This window comes from Macaca nemestrina, unplaced genomic scaffold, assembly GCF_043159975.1.
Source record: "Macaca nemestrina isolate mMacNem1 unplaced genomic scaffold, mMacNem.hap1 Scaffold_636, whole genome shotgun sequence".
Lineage (NCBI taxonomy): Eukaryota > Metazoa > Chordata > Mammalia > Primates > Cercopithecidae > Macaca > Macaca nemestrina.
The window spans coordinates 656-9,889 of record NW_027257801.1 but is presented as its reverse complement, the minus strand read 5'-3'; the positions used below and the strand labels follow the sequence as shown (position 1 = coordinate 9,889).

The window sequence follows — 9,234 nt, the reverse complement described above, 5'->3', positions numbered from 1 at the left end:
TTCCATCTATCTACCACTTGATTTTTCTTTCTTACTGTCTTTTTTTATACTTTCATCCTTAAGGACTGATCTGTAAATGCACAGTATTTTCTCTTGAGTCACTTAAAAATATTTCTTAACAACAGCATCAATCACCATTAAATGAAATAATTCATTGCACCAAACTTTGCTACTCTAGTTAACAGCAAATATTATAAAATAATCCTTTGATTGAAGGATGATGTTTTGTAATAATATCTTGAGACTGTTCACACACTCTGACGGAACAGCTTCCATGAGAGTAAATTGCTGCTGAAGACAAACCAACTGGAAAAGATACTTGCTTCTTGTTTTGTTTTGTTTTTTTCTTTTAAGGTTTTCACAATGGCTTCAAAGGAAATGCGAATTAATCATTTGTTTTGGCCCAAGAGCAGCAGAACTTATTTTGGAGACAAACAGGCAACACAAACGTAAACGGAAATCTGGGACTCCCAAATGCTAAAGCTGAAAGGAGTTAGTCTGAAAACATCAATTCTATTCAGCGTTTATTTTTCATTTGAAGATAGTGGAAATCATAGAAATCATGGACAATACAAGCTGGTCTTGCCTGGTAAATGTCCACATGAATCTGTTAGCCTTTAAGTACAGGTACAGTATTTTTAAATTGAAAGACAGGGCAATATGGCAGTTAATTAGCAACCAATACTGTCAACTACAGTGGATACAAAGTTTTACCATATAAATTAATTGCCATTACAAAAAGGCAACTGCTTTAGCTAAGAAGGTACAAAAACTGGAAACGTCCATAAATGTAACAAGAAGCTAGGTGAAGAAATACATAACAGACTGTTTTTCCTGTATAATATTTGAATATGCAAACCAAGACACCTGTGGCACTTTACATGAAAGTAGGAATAGGACTTACACTCCCACCCCCAGCCATCCCACCCCCCCCCACCACCTACCTACCCATCCCCACCCTTTCAGGCCCCACCCCACCCCCACGTGGATTTCCAAAACATGGCAAATTCTAGGGTTACGAGGACAGGATGCCTCGCGGAAGCAGCAAGACGGCGAGCTCCGACCTGCTAGACAAAGAGGGAGCCTTATTGACAGTTGTAAAGCATTAGGCGTCAGACAGAAACTTGTCAAAAACAGCTGTTGTTGGGTACTGATTGATAATGTTTTCATTCTGACGGCTGAGACGCTGCAGACAGTCGTGGGTCTGAGGAGAGGCCCATCACTGGCGCACACATGAACACACACACACACAGACCACGGGAAGTCATTTAACAGATGGCTTAGGAGCACTCAGCCACGGTGCCTTAAAAAGACAACATTCTACATTTAATGAACTTGCAGGGAAAGCAAGGCCTAATAATCATTTATTTCTCATAGAAGGTGAGCACAACAGGACAAAATAAAAACAGGAATTGTGTAACTGGTCATCAGAATAAAAGTTTTGTGCTGCTCACGGATTACACAGTGTTAAAAATATTCAAGGATGCTGCAGACAAAATTGTATATGAATCACTATGGATCCTTCCTGATTCATGGCATTAAAAAAAAAAGCTTAAAGAAGTGTTTGATGTTTCAAAGGTAATGATTTCATTACAATCTACTCACAAGATTAAACCACAAAAACTATATTTAAATGGCATTAAGGGTCTGAAGTCTATCTTTTGGAGAATTACCAGGTATTATGTCATTCTATAATATAGTGTGAGTCTGTGGTATTTGGGTATCAGTCTATTTTACTTAAAAGTTACAAACATGTTTTTATCACTCGTGTAGGGAGCAGTTTTTTTTTTTTTTTTTAATCATTTGGCCACTTAGTATTTTAAGTGGTCAAAGTCTACAAAGTATGCCAAAGAATATTTCATCTATGAACCTCAATATGCATAGATTTTTTTCCTGATTTAGAAAAGATCAACGGTGCTAAACCTTAGCAAAACTGTACATTTATCCCTATGCAATTTTATAATTTAAATTAAATGGAAAAAAGCTAGTTCCAAAGACTGAATCTGAGTCCTAATATTATTTACTTGCTGCAGCCCCAGCACAATTTTAAGGGTACATTGAAACCCCTGAAAATAGAGGTTTATAATAGAAATACTGATAAACCTTTAACTACTAGAAGGCATTAACAGACTCCAACAAACTATAGTAGCATGTAATGAATGAATATATAGATGATTCTGTCTTTGTTATCTTTGTCAAATCCATGCCAGCTTAAACCCTAACCAGTATAAATTATACTTTTTCTGGCTGTTTTTAAAATTTTTATCTATTATTTTAAAAATTATTTTCTCTATTTTAATCAAACACTTGAAGTTTTTAGAAAAAGATATCTATGTTACATTGCAGCTTGACTTTATGCAGGCTCATTTATCCATTAAAAAATATTTGAAGACTCCACTCAGTCAAATGCAGTCTGTGATGCATGCATTGTACCTAAGTTTCCTCTAACTGCTCTCAGAAACGGAAACAATGTCTTTGCTCTTCAAAGAGAGGAGACTTCAGATGTAATCAAGAAAACATTATGCAACTTATCTTTAAGCTCTTCAGAGCTAATTTTACTATGGCAGGATATTCCTTCCTGATAAGGGGATTAATTAAGTTTTTGATGCTCACTTTTCTCTCATAGTCTATAAGTTCAGTATACAAAAAATAATAATGATAATAATAAAAGTAAGATAAAATAAAACAAAACCCCCAAGAGATCTTGAAAATAATATACATATTTTGTGGAGTCCCAGTCACATAATACTCCACTCCCAAACCCAGAGAAAATGATCAAGGTCTTGTGAGTCTTTTTGAGTTCTTCAAAAGGGATTTGATTTCCATAAGCCATGAATTCCATCCGTTTTAGCATAGAGTATAGAAGAGATGCTTAGAACAACAGAAGGAAGAGACATGCGGTGAAGATAATTAGTGGTAAACAGAGAATAAATTCTCTCTCAGTAGTGTGTACTTGACGTTAATGCCGATGATAATTCATCTGATCTACAGAATATTCACTTTAATAGAGAGATGAGAGTCTGAAATGACCAGAGAAAAATAGATACTGAAGCCAATATAGTCTTGATACCAAAATAAAATTAAAATGAGAAACTAACATGGTAGGTTCAAGGCCTTTGGGAGCCTGTTTTCTTTGTCAGATTTCACATTCTTATAGCTTCATGGTCTTTTTCTTCTAACAAATTAATCAGCTGAGAGAAGCTGTCTTTCAGTGCATCCATGTCGTCCAGTGAGCAGGGCTGCAGAATCCAGCGTTTTCCACGTGCAAGTGGTTCAAGTTCAAAATATTTTTTGATCTTAAGAGGAAAAAATAAAGATAAATAGGTTATTAATTATATCAGAAACTTTCTCATATCAAAATTCTGAGGGATAAAGTAGGGGAATTTTAAGGCGAAATTTATACAAACTGTGATGCCTACGAGTTTGCAGTGTGGATGTCTGTTCACAGCTGTTGTTATAATGTGGGTTAGATATTGTGACCTGGGAGTGTTTTCTTTAGAGGTGAATGATCTGCATGCAAGCCACCATTCCACCCATACATTTAGCAGCATGGGAGGTCTGATGAAGTCGGAGAAAAAATTATTTGCACTATGGCACCAGGTAAGATACACTGCAGATACCAAAAGATTCAATTTAATCAAAATAATTAGCAGAGTAGCTTTCACTATCTCACTTGCCGACTTATTAAATTGGTGACGACTTACAGTATGTACTATATTGATTACTCAAGACTCAATTATTTTGACCATCAAGCACATAACACAACAAAAATCTAATTTAAATAATCTTTTTCTCTTTCTCTCTTAAATTTCTAGTATCTGTTTCTGGGACATGATAGCGTGTTTTCTTTTTTCTTTTTTTTTTTTTTTTTTGAGACGGAGTCTCGCTCTGTCGCCCAGGCTGGAGTGCTGTGGCCGGATCTCAGCTCACTGCAAGCTCCGCCTCCCGGGTTCCCGCCATTCTCCTGCCTCAGCCTCCCGAGTAGCCGGGACTACAGGCGCCCGCCACCTCGCCCGGCTAGTTTTTGATAGCGTGTTTTCTAGGAAAGGATAGAAACTGCGTGTATGTATGTTTATATGTATATACAAACTTACATAAATTTACATATATGAATACAATCTTCTAGTTTTTTTTTTTTTTCCTTTTTCAGTCCTGAATTTTCTGGGACGGAAAAAGCAAGAACTTGTAACAGGTATGTGCTTAAAAACCTGTTCAATTAATAACCAGTCGGCCGGGTGTGGTGGCTCATGCCTGTAATCCCAGCATTTTGGGAGGCCGAGGCAGGTGGATCACGAGGTCAGAAAATCGAGACCATCCTGGCTAACAGGGTGAAACCCTATCTCTACTAAAAAATATACAAAAAATTTAGCCGGGCATGGTGGTGGGCGCCTGTAGTCCCAGCTACTTGGGAGGCTGAGGCAGGAGAATGGCATGAACCTGGGAGGTGGAGCTTGCAGTGAGCCGAGATTGTGCCACTGCACTACAGCCTGGGCAACAGAGCGAGACTCTGTCTCAAAATAAAATAAAATAAAATAAAATAAATAAAAAAATAAAAAATAAAAAGTCACAAGTCACTCTTACTATATTGGCCAGCATATTGACTAATGGCATTTAGTATTACCAATTCCTGGCTGTGAATAAATAGCAAATTATTATGGCTTCTAGAAGTATTGATGATCTTCTCTCAAAAGGTATCATAAAACACAAAATTCAGGAAGCTCCCCACTCATACACACTGTATCATACAAAACTAGAACATTATATTTATTGCCCAGCAAGATTTTACATAACATCAAACACAGTCAGTAGCAACATCAAAAGAGACACTGTTCAAAGATGCTCTTGGCTAGCAAATTTCATTCAATCTCATATGTCATGAAAAATTCCAGTGTCTTACCTTAGTCAATACTTGACCTAGAAAAAAAAGTATCTCCACTTTAAATGCCATTCTCAAATACGGTTTTATTTTGCCAATACCAGTGCAGACTACTGTTTGTTGACAGTAGAGATATGCCATCCCAATTGGTTTAATATGTTTGTACATTTTTTCATATAAGCCAGAAGACATCTATCTCTCTATATAAGAAATACTGGCCGGGCGCGGTGGCTCAAGCCTGTAATCCCAGCACTTTGGGAGGCCGAGGCGGGCGGATCACAAGGTCAGGAGATCGAGACCACGGTGAAACCCCGTCTCTACTAAAAATACAAAAAATTAGCCGGGCGCGGTTGTGGGCGCCTGTAGTCCCAGCTACTCGGGAGGCTGAGGCAGGAGAATGGCGTGAACCCGGGAGGCGGAGCTTGCAGTGAGCCGAGATCACGCCACTGCACTCCAGCCTGGGAGACAGAGCGAGACTCCGTCTCAAAAAAAAAAAAAAAAAAAAAAAAAAGAAATACTAAGCTGTTATGCTAATTTAGGAACCAGAAATATGCTAACATTTTATAGTTCAAGTGTGTCCAAAAAGCCTTCTTATCAATGTCCGCAAGTTCGTAATAAACACTAATTTTCAAAAAAAACCTGTGAGAATTACAAGATCCTCATTAATTCTGATTCTGAAGATTATGAGCATCTCATTTGCAGATCAGAAAATGGGAACACAACTTCAGAACAATTTTTTGCCCAAGGTATTTTATAAATCATGTTAAGAGGATTCTTTTTTCTTTTTCTTTTCTTTTTTTTTTTTTTTAAGATAGGGTCTCACTCTGTCACCCAGGCTGGGGTGCAATGGTATGAACACAGCTCACTGCAGCCTGCACCTCCCAGGCTTGGGCGATTCTCCCGCCTTAGTCTCCCGAGTAGCTGGGACCACAGGTGCATGCCACAACACCGGGATAATTTTTAAAAAATCTTCTGTAGAGGTGGGGTCTAACCGTGTTGCCTAGGGTGGTCTTGAACTCCTAAGCTCAGGGGCTTCTGCCACCTCAGCCTCCAAAAGTGTTGGGATTATAGGTATGAGCTACCATGCCCAGCTTTAAGAGAATTCTTGCTTACTGAAAACACAAACTCCATTCTTTTAGCTTGTTTTCTTTAGGGCACTGAAAACAATTGACATCCAAGACAATCTGAAATTCTCTGGTGCAAAGACCAGTATCAGGGACCAACCCAACCCTGCAGAGGGAAGAAGTGCCAGTTAGCTGAACAGGGGGCCATTGGCCAACAGGAGAAAAAAGAGTAGGGAGGAGGGACTGGTAGGGAACCCTGGCTAAGTCCACCCTTAGAAGGAGGTGGGGGCTGCTCCAAAGAACTGAAAATCAGAGCTGTCGATCTTGTTGCTTCTGCCACAAAGTAAGGCTGCAGGTTGTATCACTGAGCTCAGAAATTGGGACCACTGTGCTTACGATGCAATCTAGTATTTGATCAATAATGCTTCCCATCAGCTGAAGTATGCAACATCCAAAATCTACTACATAAAGGAAGTTGTGCCCTTGCTACACTTTATAAACCCAAATCCAAAAGGACAGCATTTTAAGTATTGCTAATGACTGAGAAGAGGGCTGGTCACAAGAAATTCAATAATATTAAAATAATAATTGATAATAATAACAGGAAGGCATCTCATTAACAATACTTCCTCTGAGTGGTTAATTTAAAAATCATACAGAATTGATCCTGGTAGCATATTTACAGTTAATTTGAAAACAATGTTGGATTAAAATAATCACAAAGTATATCAGTAACATGTGATATTTTACAATACCTACCAGACATAAAACAGTGAAGTTCAGCTGTCTGTTAAAGGTTGGTTTCTAGGCAACTGAAAATATAGTCTATCACACAGGCACACATGGAAGATAATACAGATGTCTAAAGGTAGACATGCTTCAGAAGTTGTTCCTGCTGAATACTAAACATGAGAACGAAGTGGAGGTTACAGTGACAGAGTGGTCATCAGACAAAGGGGCCCGGTGGTGTTAAGCTGACAAATATGGCTGGGTAACTCAAGATTTTCAGATCCATAACCTAAGTGGGTATCTAATGCTGCCATATTCACTCCACTGGCATCCACAGGATTCCACACAACTCTACATTTATGATATCAATTTATAAACAAGTTTTGTCATTTCACTAATATTTAAGTACAGTGAGTGACTGTTGCTGGAACATCTATTAGCTTTTCATTACTTGGAATTTCATGTTTCTAAAAACAAATACTGTGGTACAGAGAGGAGAAGATGAGGACTTTATGTTCTAATTCTGACTTTTTTTTAGCATAACTTTTTTTTTTTTTTTTGACAGTTTCACTCTTGTTGCCCCGGCTGAAGTGCAATGGAGCAGTCTCGGCTCAATGCAACCTCTGCCTCCTGGGTTCAAATGATTCTCCTGTCTCAGCTTCCCAAGGAGCTGAGATTACAGGTGCCTGCCACCAGGCCCAGCTAATTTCCCTATTTTTAGTAGAGACGGGGTTTTACCATGTTGGCCAGGCTGGTCTCGAACTCTGACCTCAGGACAATCTGCCCACCTTGGCCTTCCAAAGTGCTGGGATTACAGGCTCGAGCCGCCATGCCTGGCCTAGGATAACATTTTTATTTTGTTATCTTACATTGATCTGATCTGAACTTCAAATTTTACTTTCCCTATATTATTACAGTAACAATTACAGTCACATTTGAATTGTTCACCATTGCTTTTTTGTCTTTATATATGTTGATGTATACATTTTAAAGAATAGTGTTTAACTTTGAACAACGTAAGTCATATACTTAACATCTGACATTATTATTAAGGTTTAAAAAAAAAAACTGCCTGTGATGCAAGGATCTATTTTTTATGATGGACATACTTTTTTTTAAGGTCATTTACTTATCAAAATGAACATTTTAAAAATGACTGAAGAGAACATGAACCTAAGTCTTTTGACTACTTTATCTGTTGCTGAACTAGCATGGTTAAGTGAAAACTTCTTGAATAAGGAGATAGTGATTGTTTCACATTGGCCTTTGGAGACGGCACTTGGGAGAATGACATCAGAATACAGCTGTCTGACAACCTGTGGTCATTTAGCTATTTTCAGGATAGCCACAGAGAGTGGGCATTTATTAGTAGCCATGTGTCCACCCTAGAGATAGGAAAACAAAGCTACCACCAGCAGCCAACCTATTTTAGCCCTGTCACCAGAGCCTTTCTCCACTCATGCCACTGCCGGCTGATTGGCATGACTGCATTCCATTATTCACACATCGCGTTTACTGTAAAGTCCCAATATAACAGAGACAACTCGGCACCATCTCACTGCTGCTAATGTTTGTAGCAGCTGTTAAACCTGAGAGACGTTACATAGCACCGGAGACCCACTCGTTGGGTAGGAGATGTCCTTTCTGTTTCCTTGAGTAGTGAAATCACAGTATCATCCTTTCCTAGTTCCAGGATCTCTAATGGGGTAATGATGCTCTCTGATTTCCCTATCATGCCCTCACTTGAGATTCAAAATTTTGACTTTCAGTTCTTGCCAGTTTGGTGTGACTAAATGTCTAGAAGGCATGTGAACAGTTTTGAACTTCAATAACAGGTCTTTCCTTTTTAAAAACCTGCAAACTTCATTTTATTTCTAATGATAGGCTGCTTGTTTTTCCTGTTTGTTATTAAACCAGTAGTAGTTTTCCTGTAAGCACTCTGGGGAGCAGGGGGACAGAGCAGACCAGGAAGGGTTTACTTAGTGTTTGTGTGTGAAAGAGAGTCAGGTTCTCAGCTCAGATATTTATAAATAGAGCTTTGACCCACAAGAACGTGTTGCGAGACATGGAGAGCCAGGGTGTGTGACGGTTCCTTACTGCGTGGGACTCTGCTCTGCATCATAGAATACACCACCCCTAGTTCTACTGAGTTAAATGCCATTGGCAACAACCAGTCATTGCTAAAACTGAAAACAACCTGCACCCTCCCAAGCCCAACACATTCCCTGGGGGGTCCTGCCCGTTGGGAACTGCTGCTCTTGCCATGTGAAATACAGGTACCTCTCACCCTGTATGGGGCCATTAGCTTATTTTTTCTGCATAGTCACCACTGGAGATGGCAGCTGGATATCTACTTTCTCACTCTCCCCCAGATGCCCCGCTACACACAATGCCTATGTTCCCTCTGTGAAAAACTAGTGGATTATAACTGACCCTTCTAAAGCCTGCGAGACAGTTGTGGTGGGGTCGGGATCTATCTAACGAGCTTTGGAAAGTTTTGACCTAAAAGTTGGCTTCCCATAACTTCATTCACTCAGCTGCTCTGTCCTGAACGAGACTGTGGAG

The 9,234-nt window shown here is 39.2% G+C and overlaps 1 long non-coding RNA gene across 1 annotated transcript; it reads right to left on the bottom strand.

Moving 5' to 3' along the window:
* Positions 1 to 1,346: 1,346 nt before the first annotated feature.
* LOC139361575 (uncharacterized) lies at positions 1,347 to 8,438 on the bottom strand. Its single transcript, XR_011619130.1, has 2 exons — positions 6,700 to 8,438; positions 1,347 to 3,296 (listed from the first exon to the last, which is right to left on the bottom strand). It is a non-coding gene; the product is annotated as an uncharacterized lncRNA (long non-coding RNA).
* Between the last annotated feature and the right edge of the window lie 796 nt (positions 8,439 to 9,234).